General features: G+C 30.4%; 1 non-coding gene across 1 annotated transcript; it reads right to left on the bottom strand.

Moving 5' to 3' along the window:
* Positions 1–10,003: 10,003 nt before the first annotated feature.
* On the bottom strand, positions 10,004–10,075 carry TRNAG-UCC (transfer RNA glycine (anticodon UCC)). The gene has a single exon. It is a non-coding gene; the product is annotated as a tRNA-Gly (tRNA).
* Between the last annotated feature and the right edge of the window lie 4,512 nt (positions 10,076–14,587).

Here is a 14,587-nt window from a genome sequence, read left to right as displayed (position 1 = left end):
AATTTTAAGAGCGGAAAGTTTAGTTAAGAGACGTATAGACACTACGGTTGAAAAACAGCATTTAGAAGAAACAAAATTGTTGGAGAAAAGTACTGCTACGGATAGAAGCAACAATAAAGGTTTTGAGCTAAAATTTCTCCTGCAGTTCAGTAATGAACACTTTTCTGCTTCATATACTGAAAATAACATAGGAGCTCTAGACTATTTGGCAGAATTGATGAGTTTTTAGCTTCGCATATAAAAAAATTCGGGTCAACCGAAAGAGGCAACATGAATTATCTTTCGTCAACTATTTGCGGTGAATTTATTGAAATATTGAACAAAAAACTGTTAGAAACATTCGTGTCAGAAGTTAAAGACAGTAAATATTTCTCAATTATAATTGACGCTACTCTGACTTATATAACACATGTTGACTAGTTGCCTTTTTATATTGCGTTATGTATTAGAAGATGGAATCCCAACAGAGAGTTTTTTTTTGCATTTTTACCAACTTATTTGCACACAGGAGAATTATTAGAAAATGAAGTTTTAAAGAATCTTGAAATATTAGGTCTGAGTATTTGCTACTGTAGGAGACAAAGACACGACAATGCGGCAAATATGTCTGGAAAATACAATGGGCTCTAAAATCGTATTAAAAAACGCATAGACAAACAGCCCTTTATGTTCTTTGTGCATGACAAGTGCTAGTGAAATATGTTTGCAAGCAATAATATATTTTAATTTATTGGAGAGATTTTATAAATTTTTTCCGACGTCTACTCATAGGTGGAACACTTTAGTAAAACGTTTTGCAGCAAATAATAAGCATTTTACAGTAAAAAAAATTATGTACTATTAGGTGGTCTTATACAGCTAATGCAGTTAAAGGAATTCGTTCAGAGTTCAACGAAATAAAAGATGCTGTACTTGATATATCTGTAGATGAATCTCGGAAATGTTCTGTAAAACTGGAATCCTGAGAAATAGCAAACAAAATTAATAATTTAGAATTCATTTTATTAACAGTTATTGAGGATAAAATTCTTTCCAGAATCAATGCAAGCAGTATATCCTTGCAAGATTATACCAATCTCGTTTGCGATAAGTATTTTTGACACCTTATTTAATTACATTATAATAGTTTAAGAAATTTATTTCCGGAAATAGAAGCGGAGGCACTAAACGCATCAGAAATAAAAACTTATTCCGATACTAACAAAAGGTCGCGAAAACGGGATAGAGACCTTAGGTATTTTTGGAAGCAGTAAGATAAAAAATTAGCAACGTCTTTCGCCGAGAATGGAACCACGAACTTCTGGAATACCGGCCCAGCGTGCAGAACCTTTATACCCCGAAGGCACGCTAGGAAGGTGGAAGAAATATCTTATATACTCCACCTTTTAAAGGGCGACTGGAGTTTTTAGGGGACCCAATCGCCAAATCCTGGGTGAGGAGAATCATCATCCAACACCTTTTTAGTTCGGGCGATCACGGACCAATGGAATACCGGCCTCACGTGTAGAACCACTACACCGCGAAGGCACGCTCGGAAGGCCAGAGAAATACCTTATAACGGAAAGAATTTTTTGATGCAGTTCATCAGGATGAAGCCGACAAAAGTTCATGTAATCAGGGTCAAGAAGCCTTTGAACGAAATTGCTTTTACGTAATATGTGACAAAATATCTTGAACTAGAACTACGTTGCAAAAGCTACAAAGACATTAATGGTATTTTTAGCATATTTCATACAAACTCAAATGAGAATGTATCAATTGAATCTGAAGATACCACGTTACTAAAAAAATGAGACAATGAAGGATTTTGATTGAGGAATTTTTACAATTTCTATTACTTCGTAAAAGCCAAAATTTAACATTACGATTTATAAAGACTAGAAATATCATACCGTTATTTCCAGGTATGGAAATCATATTACGTATATTTTTCTTTTTTTATTGTATCGAATGCATTTGGCGAAAGATCGTTTTCGGTGTTAAAACGCGTAAAAAACTATTTACGAAATTCATTAATTCAAATAAAATTAACTTCTTTAGCTGTACTACACATCGAACAAAATGCGTTGGACAATATTAATTACTAAGAAATATACGATAAATTTGCAGAATTGAAAGCCAGAAAAAGGAATTAATTTTATAATCACTTTTTCAAAACTATGGTTTTGACATTTGACATCTAGCGATCTAAAATAGTTTAATCCGTCCTTGCAACAATTTAAAAGGTGTTAAGAGCAGCTAAGCCCTTTTTTTTTTTTTTTTTTTTTTTTTACAACAGCGGCCATATTTGTTTACTTTTCACATTTAGCAGAATAGTGAATTAAGTCAGCTTTTGCACCTTCGGTGTCTTTTTGCGGAGTGGGACCAAAAGTAAACTTTCACTTCTGTGCACCGAAAAATCTGTTTTCTTGGACGCTGACCGAATTGCTTTGCGCAGAAACACTAATTTCAATAGTACAAATTGTTTTTCTTAACGGTTTTAACTGTATTTGGTGTTTTATATCCTTCTATATTTTTCAGATTTTAATAAAGACGTTTTGAGGTTTCATGTGTTTCTGCCTTGCCGCGAAGTGAGAATTGAATTAATTGAATGAGAAATAAGGAAATTCGAGGAAATAAGCCTACATGAAATGCAGCGAAAATGTGTATAACTTGATGATCGGTCGTACAAGGAATTCATGTAGTGTCCACATCAGATTTTTAAAATATGCTAGTACAAGCTGTTACGTTTTTGCCTATTTGCCACTCTGCTTACTTAATAGTGCTTTTTGCAGTCACGTCACTCCACATTCAAAGGTTCCCAACGGGGGTCCATATTGACTCCTTGAGAGTCTTTGAAATTTAATAGGGAGTCAATGATAATGATCAAGGGTTCCATAGCCGAACATGCAACAGCACAATCAACATAGTTAAGATCCCATCGATTATAAAAATGCATGGTGTACGTTCCCGGTTTCCGTATAAGTTTTGGAATTTAAAAGTCAGATGAGAGAAATATCGCAAAATAAAAGTTGTTTCTGAGCCAACATTTTTCTTCTTCTTACCTTATTTCTTCCACCTTCTTAGCATGCCTTCGTAGTGTAGTGGTCAGCACCCTCGGCGCGTATTCGACAGGCCTGTGGTTTGAGTCCCGGCGAGGGCATTGTTCAGCTTTCACATCTCTCAGCATCAAAAATCCTAATGTCTGTTTAGTGGCGCTCGACTAAAAAAGTGTGTGGATGATGATTCTCCACCATCAGGATTTGGCGATCGAGTTCCCTGATCTCCAGTCGCCCTTTAAAAGAAGAAGTATATAAGGTATTTCTTCGGCCTTCTTAGCATGCCTTCGTAGGGTAGTGGTCAGCACGCTCGGTGCGTATTCAAGAAGCCCGTGGTTCGAGTCCCGGCGAGGGCATTGCTCATTTTTCATCTCACCTGCTTTAAAAAAACCTAATGTCTCTACAACCTAATATAAGTAGGTTGTAGAGTATAGTTATTGTGTTTTAATTAATATAAGTAGGGTTTATTAAAGTCAATAATTTACAAGACAAGAAATAGGTTGAATATTTCTGAACGAGATGATTTAAAAATTAAGTTAAGCAATTTTATGGAAAATATTAAAGAATATCAGAACACCAAGTACAGCTATCGCATTAATCAAAATCGAATTTTTATGCAATTAGCATCCGGGATTTTTTTCCTAAAAACTTGTTTACATTTGTATTTATTATTACAATTATTTAAGACAGATCATTTTGGACTGAAAACAATTGTTTTAAACATTGGATACGACACAGATGCGATGGTTGGTCTCTTTAATTTATAGCATTATTCGACTGGTTTGATAATAGGGAGGCTTATTATAAAATTATAAAAATAGAGATATTAGAAAATAAAAGAATGCTTAAGAACTACATATGTTTTTAAACTGTTCTGTTTTTAAGAAATCTTTTATCTTAATTTAAAAGAAAAAATTAAAAGTCTTAATATTATGTCGGAAAAAAAAATTTTAGAACATGTAACTACTGATCAATGTTAACGTTGTATTGTTTCGACGGAGGAAATATTCGAAACATGAAAAAAAGTAAATAACTATTATATAAGCTCGTAGTATAAATAATAGGATTTTGATCCTTTTAATGAGCCACCACCTGTAACTAAAACTCAGTCAAACATTTTATCAGTCTGATAAAGGTTAAGACAGTAAACTGGTTGTTATGACCTCTGCATTTCCAGAGAGATAAATCTGTTATTAACCGCACCTAAAATATTTATCATAACATCTTCCCCGAGTGGAATTATCAATGAAAACAAAATATTTCATAACAGATCACTAACTCTGCTGTTAAATATTTCGAGCTTTGAACTATTTTTGATCATATTGTGTTTGAAAAACAAAGTATATAAATTCGTAATTTTAGTTTTCTTTTTTTAACCGTGATGTCCCATTCAACTTTTCCCACTTAAGGTTTTCTGAAAGTTAACGAAAATCGTGCCAATTCAGGATTTTTCTTTCTTTCTGCAGATCTTCCTAATGAAAATATAAAAAAACATGCCACTTTAGCCTTTCTTTTACATATTAAAATTTTTTTAAATAATATATTACTTAAAATGACAAAGCATATCGTTGCTGAAAATAGTAATATGTGCTTACCAGAGTGACTGACTGTCCGGTCACTATAAACGCGTCTCATTTTATAACGTAGACATCCAGTTAAAAAGCTAATTGAGCGAGATCAAATAGTTTATTTATTATTTACGTGATAAGATTTACAAAATAAATAATGACTAAACAAATTTAAAAATATATCTAATTCCTTTGTTAATTGTTAGAATTAGTTAGATGAAACGGACGTAATGTCCCATTGTGTAGTGGGAAATCTCCCCATATTTCTGGAGTTTATATTTAGTGAAAAGTGAAGGTTCTTATGTTAACGTGATGATAAACTGGAAAATTATATAGTCTGGTGCGTTGTTTCTTAGCATGTACAGTTTTACACTGACTAAGTATTAAAACGCGTTTACTTCATTTGCGAAACAAACCTCGCACTATACATTTCAGAAGATTTTTCGAGAGAGATCATTTAGGGATGAAAATAAAGATTGAAAGTTGGAGAGGACACTGGCATGTTCACTGGTTATTTTAATTTAAAGCATTATTTGATTCGTTAAGAGAATCGGGGGCTAACTAATTTAGAAGACTGCAAAAGTATTTAAAAATTTCCCCGTTTGTTAAGGCATATTATAAAAATGTGCAAAATAAGATGAGAAAAATGCATTATGAATGATTTTGAACGATAAAGCAATGAGAAATAATATGGAGAAAGTACTTGAATAGTTTTAACAATCAAAACACGGACTAAATGATATTATTTTATCTAAGTTAATGTCCTTGTCGACATTAAAGCTTGTCAGATCAATTACCATTTCTTTAAGTAGCTAGATTTGATGGAGTTTCTTATGTAAAATGAACTGAAATTTTAATTTGCGAATTTAGAGGGGGAAAAATGGCAGCAGAAACTGAACAATTTCTAATTGAAATTATAAATGAAATAAAGAAAAGAAGTAATGTGTTATTTTATAAGTTTCTTTAGAACCTACGAGATAAAGTGAAACTGCTTTAAAAATTCTATAGAATTAAAAAAGAGATGTTTAAAAGGCTGTTTCGAATTAGCCGAAGCGATTCTGATACTGACGAAGATAAGAGTAAACAAATTCCATTTATTACAGAAGAATAACTGTTTCTTCAAAGTAAACTAAATTCACTTCAGTAGAATATTTTAAACAACTGAAGACAAGAATTTAATGCTTCAGAAAGAACTGACTAAAATACAGCAAATTTCGAACAAAAAAGGAAACATGTTGATTAGGATTCAATCTACTTGAAATAAAGCAATTTTTCAGTTGTTGATATTTTCTTTAACCGAAAAATAGAATTGAAGAAACAATTGAACTCTAGACTGATTGCATTTCTCTGTACATTGATTTAACGCTAAAAATTTTATGATTAAGTATTAAATATGTATAAATTTCTGTATCTTTCAGAACTGTAAACTTTTTCTTTGGCATTTGTATAACATTAAAATTATAAAATATTTGTTTTCACTATTTCAACATGTATCATCTTTATTTAAATAAAGATATAATAAACACTTTTATTTAATTAAATAAGTAAACTGATTATAAAAGAGAAGTGCGTGCTAATAAACAGATATTTAAATATTTCAACACTTTCTTGTAATAATAATCTATAGATTTGGATTTTTTCCCAAAAATATCTTTAAGAGTATTCAAGTTTAAGTTTATTTAGTTATATTATTATTTCTAAAAGTTTAAAAAAGGTGTCTATAGCACCATAATATTACTTGCCACCTCTCCGCACTAAAAACAACTAACATATTTTAAAGAATATTAGTTATGCTTGAATGAAAAATCTATGATGTGGATACCACATAACTTCCTTATTCGGTTTATTCAATTATAAACCTTTTTTTTTTTTTTTTTTTTTTTTTTTTTTCTGCCTACTTTTTACCTCGAATTATTCTAACTAAATTAACCGATTCCTTGAAGTAAGCTGAAAATGACATTAAAAACCGCTAATTTTGAAATCAAATATTCCAGTCAATTTTTGTCGTACGGGAGTCAGGCTTCTTATAATTTTATTTTTTCATAACGTATTAAACTTTACCAAATATAACGATAGAAGCCGGTTGATGGCATTAAAAGTTAGATTTCGTTAATTGTCGAAAACAAATCCTTATTTAAATTTGACATTGCTAAAACATCTATATTTTCATCTTTTAAAACACTACCGCAATTGGAAGTGTATGATCGATGCCATCAATATTTCTACAATATCATTACAGCTACGTCTGCTGTTTTATTACAATGCCCTATAATTATCTGTAATATTTGTAGGATAAGCTGATGGCGTAGAAAAGTAAACTGTAGATCCATAGTTAAAGAGCAAGAATTTTGGCGTAGAATGCTGAAATGTTGATCCATAATGAATAGAAAACTAGCTTCAGCAGATTAAATCTTAATTTTTATTTCAGTAAACGGTTTGCAGCCACAAATAACTTGGCAAGCTGCTTGTGCCTATTTCAAAGTTTTTATATTTTTGATAGTTTTACAGTAAGAAGAGGCCGAGTGGTAAAAGTCGCTAAATACACTGGTAGTTCGGTCCGAGTTTTGAATCTAGAGAACTGTTCGAATCTAGTTGCATGGGCGTTTTCCCCATGTGTAACATGTATACGAGCCAGTTTCCCTTAGATTATCCATCACGAAAGCATTCCTCCCATTAGGTAGGTAGCCCTCGAGGCTTTGTTGTAATCTCATAAAACCAAACCAAGCCATCAGGAGGAGAAAGTCGGCAGCGGCCTAGCTAAGCCGAATACTTGTTTATCATTCAAAAATTAAAATTTAAAATTATTTAATTAATTATATTGGTCAAAATTTTATGATTTACGTTTTCGCTTGATTTGCTACTGATTTAAAGCTTTTATTTTAAAAAGTCTTCTTTGTCGCTGTGCGCTTTTGTCCTTGAAGGGGAGGGATATGTAAGATAACATGTAAAAGATAAATATAAACCGAAGTGTAGAAAAAAATCGCGTTCTGTTCAGGATGAAATCTTAAATTCAAACTGAGTTAGCTTTGGTTCTCAATGCATTTTGGCTGGATATTCAATACTGCTGTAAAATTATTATTGTCTGTTTTTGTTTCATTTACATCGTCAGTGTTATGCAAGAGTCACATGACATGGTTTAGTCTACACATGACGCAGTGCGGAAAGAGATTACTTATTTTAGAATACAGAAGGGAAATTAATTTACGCATTATGAAGCTATTGCTAATTTAAATTTTGATTTATCTTTTACATATTTTTATCTTATATACTATATGCGCATCCTCCATACTGTGTTTACTGCCTGTGGCAAAAAAAAGGAAGGTGCACAATTAGATGTTATTGCAATTCCATGTACAAAATTTCAACACTCTAATAATCGGCTAATCATTTTTGAGTTATGCGAGATACATACGTATATACACATATTTTTGTAACGTCACAAAAAACTCCTTTTTCATTCATTTCAAATCTATTTTACAATCCGATCTGAAAAAAAAAAAATCCTTTTCTTTTGTTCGCACATAGGGATGTCACACACACACACCAAAAAAAAAAAAAAAAAAAAAAAAAAAAAAACTTGCAAATGGATTTGGGAATGGTCAAAATGGATATTTCCTTTGAAATATGATACCCTAAATATTTTTGAGATTACACAACTGCCTTTACTCCTTACAAGGAAGTGAAAAGTTACGCTTTCATTTTGAGAAGGAGTCAGGAAATTACGGAGAGATCTCCTTTAGAGATTTTTTTCCTGAGTCTTCTCATTTTGAGATCTCTTCGTTTCAGGATTTGAGAAGGACTCAGAAATCGGGCATCTATGAACGTAGTTTTGCAAGAATAAGTAGTAGAGTTTATAACAGTTTTACGAGATTGTTAGGTTATAAAAGAATATAAACGAGTTTAGCTAGTAAGTAATTCACAATAATAGAGATGAAGAACTGCGTTGATTTCTTTTGAACAGCTTAGCTAGTAATACACAGTCAGATTAATCGTAAAAAAAAATAATATCTTAACGCTTTTGCCGAACGGCAACACCACCGGTACATAGGAGATAAAACTACTTTATTTCGAACAGTGACAACCACTGTATATAATGTTTAAATAACCGAGTTTGTTGATTGAACTTGAAAAATAAATATCTTATGCTTTAGAAGTGGCAACACATTTCTTTTAAATGTGAGAATTTTTTGTTTGAATTTGAAAACTAAATGTTTTTCGCTTGTCTTCTAGTGGCACCAAATTGCTTTTAAATCATTGCGTTTGTTAATCAAAATTTCGTTAAGTTCACGAAAAACACAAAAAGAAACAACGAATTGAATTCAAATTCAGACTTCGAGGTGCACATGTTCGGGCGGATGGTCACGTGTGTTCAAAATTTGATACTATATGCCTTCGTTTTTCTACAGTGCAAGCAACGAACAAACATACATACATATATTCCTACTTCATTACAGATTCTTAATAATACAAATCAACTTGCTGTCAATTTGAAGCTCTAGTTTTAACCCAAAAGGACTATTAGTCTCGAAACACACTTGTAAGGTTTCATTTTAATGCCTTGTTTAAATTTTCATTTGTGCTTGTTGCCATCCGAAAAACATAAGATATTATTCTTACATATTTCATCCATCTGTTATTCATTCTGTTATTTAACTTTATATTCCAGCTTGTTGCCATTCGAAAAACGTAAGATATTTTGCCTTTCATTATTTAATTTGCCTGTGATTAATTAAACTAAAAACGTAAGATATTTACGTTTCATATTTAATCTGACTGTTCCGAATTAACGAATTAACTCTCTAAAAGCAATAGATGGTTTCTAATAATAATTTTTTTGGCTTTTTAATGGGATTGATTTAAGTAAAAATGCATTTGTTGTTCTGTGGCGCCCACTCCTTAAGAAATGCATTTAATTCATGATATCTGAGTATATGTAATTAAAGATACTGAATATCATTATAGAATTACATTAGGTACTTTTCACTTTTTAAACATGCAGAAGATATAGAACGTTCCAATGTTAATCAAAATGCATATTCATCTACTATCATGTAAAATGTTTCGCTATTTCTCTTGAGCCATCTTTATTGATTATCTCTATTGATAAACTGTAAACTTTAAAAAAAAAAGCCTTTTGTGTGAATGTTAAAATCTGAATGCTTTCGGAATATTTTTTCAATTTATTCATTTATTTATAAATCCCATGTCCAAATCCCTACTTCAAGAATTTTTAAAATCTGGAATCTAAAGATCACAAAACGAGTGGAGATATTTTTTTTATCTCGGAATTATAATCACGTCATGTATGGAAATAAAATCGTTTACCAAAAAAAGTTTTAAACTCTGCAACAAGTAAATCTTTTGCCCTAATGAGCAAGGAAGAAAAAATTTGAGAACTGCGTCGGCCGGGAGTCGAACCCGGGTCAACTGCTTGGAAGGCAGCTATGCTAACCGTTATACCACCGACGCTTCATGAAAGTAACTCATCTTTACCTATTTGAAGATTAAAACAGTGTCATTGATCGCTCGCAATAGTTCACCCTCATCCAGAGCTCGACAGTGAAAGCAAATTCTTAAGTGATCTATATATTTAGTGAATACTGAATTTTCTGGCGTATTCTACCCTTTTATTTACTAATTTTGTTGTCTGAAAATCGAGGGTGAGGGCAGAATTATGGGAATTATTTAATTTCGGAAAGAATTGGTTACAGTACGAATATAACAAGTCAAAAATAGTCATGGATAAACAACTACCCGTAACTATCACAATATTGTGTCTTTAAGAAAAAGCTTACATTATAATAGGAACACATATTATTATTAACATTAACATTAAGATATCTGGTAAGATATCTTTCTTTCTACGTCTTTTGTATCTGCTACTACTTAGCCCTGAAATCATTCAGAAATAATAAGAGGTGTTTGTGAAGCCGATTAGGCGAATTTGACGTAACCTTCTAAGCTAGTTTACGAGGGTTTGTCTTTTCTAGCAACACAAAAACTATCACTGTATGGACGAATCCGTTTTAAAATTTAGAGAAACGTGTTTTCTGTACAAAATACTTTATTACGTTTGTATAGTTTATTTAAATAACAAGTTATTTTATAATTTTAGTTTTTTTTATTATAACTTCTCCTTTCCGTTTCCTCCCCAGAATGTAAATGAGGTTAGTGAGTACTTCAGCTGAGTTATTTTAACTGTATAAGACAGAGCGGGTTTTTGCCTTTCGCGGTAAAGTTCCATAAGCTCCTGCCAGCTCTGATAAGTTTGTAATTCTTCAGATTTGCGTTATTGTTGCCGACATTTGAATTCGATACGCCGATTAGATTTTAAGCCAGCTTAGATTTAAATTTGATTGTATAGTCTTTGACTACTATTCTATGTTATAAATTGGAATTTGACTGTTAATTTAGTTACATCGTCACGAGTTGTAGTTGACGTTGCTAACTCAAGGACGTGCATTTAATTCACGTTTAAATAAAAATGGTCCGTTTTAAACCTTTTCAAGTCCCTGTAGTTAATTTTGGACATAGAGATAATTCACTTTACGTCTGTTAGTGTTTTGAACTAATTAGCGTTTACCTAATGAAGTAAAACCCCATACATTTCATAATTAGTTGATACATTTTATGACTAAAATTATTGAGAACTAATTTTAACTATTACATATATCTAATTTTAATTATTACATATATTTTACTTTTCATATGAAAACTGAAACATCAGTATCATATCAAACTGATAATATGAAAATTGAAACCTCAAAAATAATGTTATTAATTAACAAGCTAAAAACGTAATATATTTACGTTTCACATGCAATCTATCTGTTATTAATCAACAAACTAAAAACGTAAGATATTTTACATTTCATATTTAATCAGTCTGTTATTCATTAATAAACTAAACTATTTAAAAGCAATATATGCAGTTCTTAATAATATTATTTTTTACTTTTTAATAGGATTGATTTAAATAAAAATGCATTTGTTGTTGTTTCTAATCCCCGATGGGGGTCCAACTTTCAGACCAAGTCCATGAGCCCAAATGCCTCTAAAAAGTCTAAATAGAGAAGAGGCTTCGGAAAAAAACCTCGCACTAGATAAAATCAAGGCGAAATAAAATATGATGAGGTGATGTCTGAGCAGCATATCACTTGGAGCAGGTCTTAAAGACTTTCAGCCCTTGTTCGTTGGAGAGAGTCATCAAGTGTCCACTGGCAAAACGTGATATACAAATCTGCTGGCTTCTAAAACCCCTCTCAACCAAAAATACATTTAATTCATGATATATGTAATTAAAAACATTGAATAATTTTACAGAATAACCTTAGATATTTTTTCACTTTTTAAACATACAGAAGGTATGAAACGTTTTCAGGTTAGTCGAAATGCATATTTATCTGATATCATGTAAACTGAAAAGATGCAGAAGGTACAGAAACTGACTTAATTCACTATTCTACTAAGAATTTTCAGATGTAAAGAAATGGCGATTTCATTAGGCTTAGTGGCACTTAAACAACTATTAAATTGTTGATATTTCTACAACTATTGCATGCAGATTAACTAAAGACATAAAATCGTTAACAAATCATAAGAACAACAAAATTCAATCCCTTTTAAAGCAAAAAAATGTGCAATTTGCCAACATATAAGAATAAAGAAACTGAGCTAACCGAGAAAGGTAACAGAGTGGATGCATATATATACTTACTTTTGGTACAACCGATTACAACCAAAAAGAGGGTGCACAACTACATGTTATAGTAGTGATTTACAAAGGTCAAAGTTTCAGTTTTTAATATAGGGATCATGTACTTTCGAGTAGTTGTCCCAGTATATATTTTTAAATACTAGATTAATGGATTTCGTTACATATCTGTTATAATTTATAAATAGTGTTTCAAATTATTTAATATAAGTATTTGTATTTTAATATTTAGTAAAGCATTATTTTTATCAAATTTTAATTTAATTTAATTTAATTTAGAAATGCGCCAGTGAAAATCCTTTATTCCTAAAACTTAGTCTTGAAAGACTTTTCTAAAGTTATGAATACATGGAAATTGTAAAAAATTATATATTTTATTTTTCAAAACTATGAGCAAACTTTTGCTATTTTAAAAGCACTGACTGAAGTTTGAGAAAATAAAGACATCAAAGATATTTCCAAAGAAAGAGTTATCAAATTGACAATTTAGAATAATACCAGTTCTCAACGTGACTGAAAGGGAATTTTTAAACAATCCTTTTAATTTTTAAAAAATTTTTTTTTGAATTTTTCATGGAAAACAAAAATATTATTTGGCCCACATAATAAACAGTTTTTCTTGAGATCTGATGAACTAAGTTAATCAGTTTTCCTATCCTTGGCTTTTATATTTGATTATAAATTAAAAATCCAAATCGTTGTCTAGTGTCTTATATTAGTATTAGTACGGGCGAAGAAAAAATAGTTTATAACATTAGCGCACTCAGTTGATCAATGTTTATGTTTCAAAGTAATTAACTCTTGCCTTACTTTTTTTTATATTCGCTCTACTACCTATGTTATAGAAAAAATTGGCTTAATTTTTTTTTTTATATTCGTTCTACTACTTATATTCGGGATATAAACTGATGAAGATATCTTCATCTGTAAAAATTGTTACTCCTTGGAGTGCAAAAAATTTCAAAATTTTTTCGTTAACTGTTTTTGCTCTAATGGTATATTCATTACAAAGTCTTTACGAACTGTTAATACAACAAAAAAAGTACTAAATCAATATCTGAAAATACTGGAAGCTATCCAAATGTTTAACTTTTCTTCGTTTTAAAGCTGAAGATGGCAACAATTTATAAAACAATTTAAAATGGAATCCTAAGTTTTAAGACTTTTATTTTGGAAATTAGATAAGACGTTATTTTTTTATGTTTGAAATCGTGAATTTTAAGATTCCAGGTAGGATGTTATAAAGCTTGGAGCGGATAAGCCAGACCCACCTGGTTGATCGTGATTTTGCTGATTTCGCATGTTGTAAAACTCATAATATTCGTGGTTATTCAAGATTTAATTTAAAAAATCTTATATATTTTGTAATGGATCAGATGAAAAGAATTTGTTGAACGTTTAATTTCCAGAATGATTGTTTTTCTAAATCCAAAATTAATTGTAAAATTTGTGGAGGAGAATTTTATTAATCATCTTGCATAAAAGATATTTCAAGATCATTAAAACATGAATTTTCGTTATTTAATCATGAAAAGTATCTAAAAATTAGATCTAAAAAAGAACGATTAGATTATTGTAAGAGACATACTTTTCAGGATTCTGAACTCTGAATAAATCTGATATTATTCAATACATAAATGATCAAACATAATTTTTAAATTATTTCCTTTCGATAAAGATTTATTTTCGAAACTAAGAAAACTTAGAAGATCGCAAGTAAAATGTAACGTTTGTGGTGGATATTATAAAGAATTTTTCAAAAGTCATCATTAAAAAGTTTAAAACGTAGAAATGCAATTTTAATTGAAAAACCAAGGAGTTATCGAAGAAACATCGTGTTATAATTCGGATTAAAACGTATTGGATTATAAATATATATGGAATTAAGGGAATTAATGAATTTTTTATACATTAGAAAAAATGAAATTGCAAAAATTGAATAAAAGAAGCTTAAATGAGAAAAAAAAAATTAAAATTAAATTTTAAACCATTTTGTGATTATAAAAAATATCTTCATGATTCTAATAATGAATCTAAAGAATTTTCATTTCAAGCAAAAAATTAAATTGTAGTAAAACATTCAGATTTAGATGATATTTATGGTAGTTGTGCTGTTAAATTGTTAATAAAAGTTACTGAATTTCAAGAAAAGGGTTCAGAATGAATATTAGACGAAATAAAATTTTGAAATAAAAGTTGGTATTGGCAATAAAAAATATGACCCTTAAAAAGGATCAAGTTATACAGAATTCCCTTAAGAATTAAAA

Source organism: Stegodyphus dumicola, chromosome 2 (assembly GCF_044657685.1).
Source record: "Stegodyphus dumicola isolate Sdum_Otavi_A_Nest chromosome 2, ASM4465768v1".
Classification (NCBI taxonomy): Eukaryota; Metazoa; Arthropoda; class Arachnida; order Araneae; family Eresidae; genus Stegodyphus; species Stegodyphus dumicola.
The sequence above is the reverse complement of the archived record's forward strand: the minus strand, read 5'-3'. Positions and strand labels throughout refer to the sequence as shown.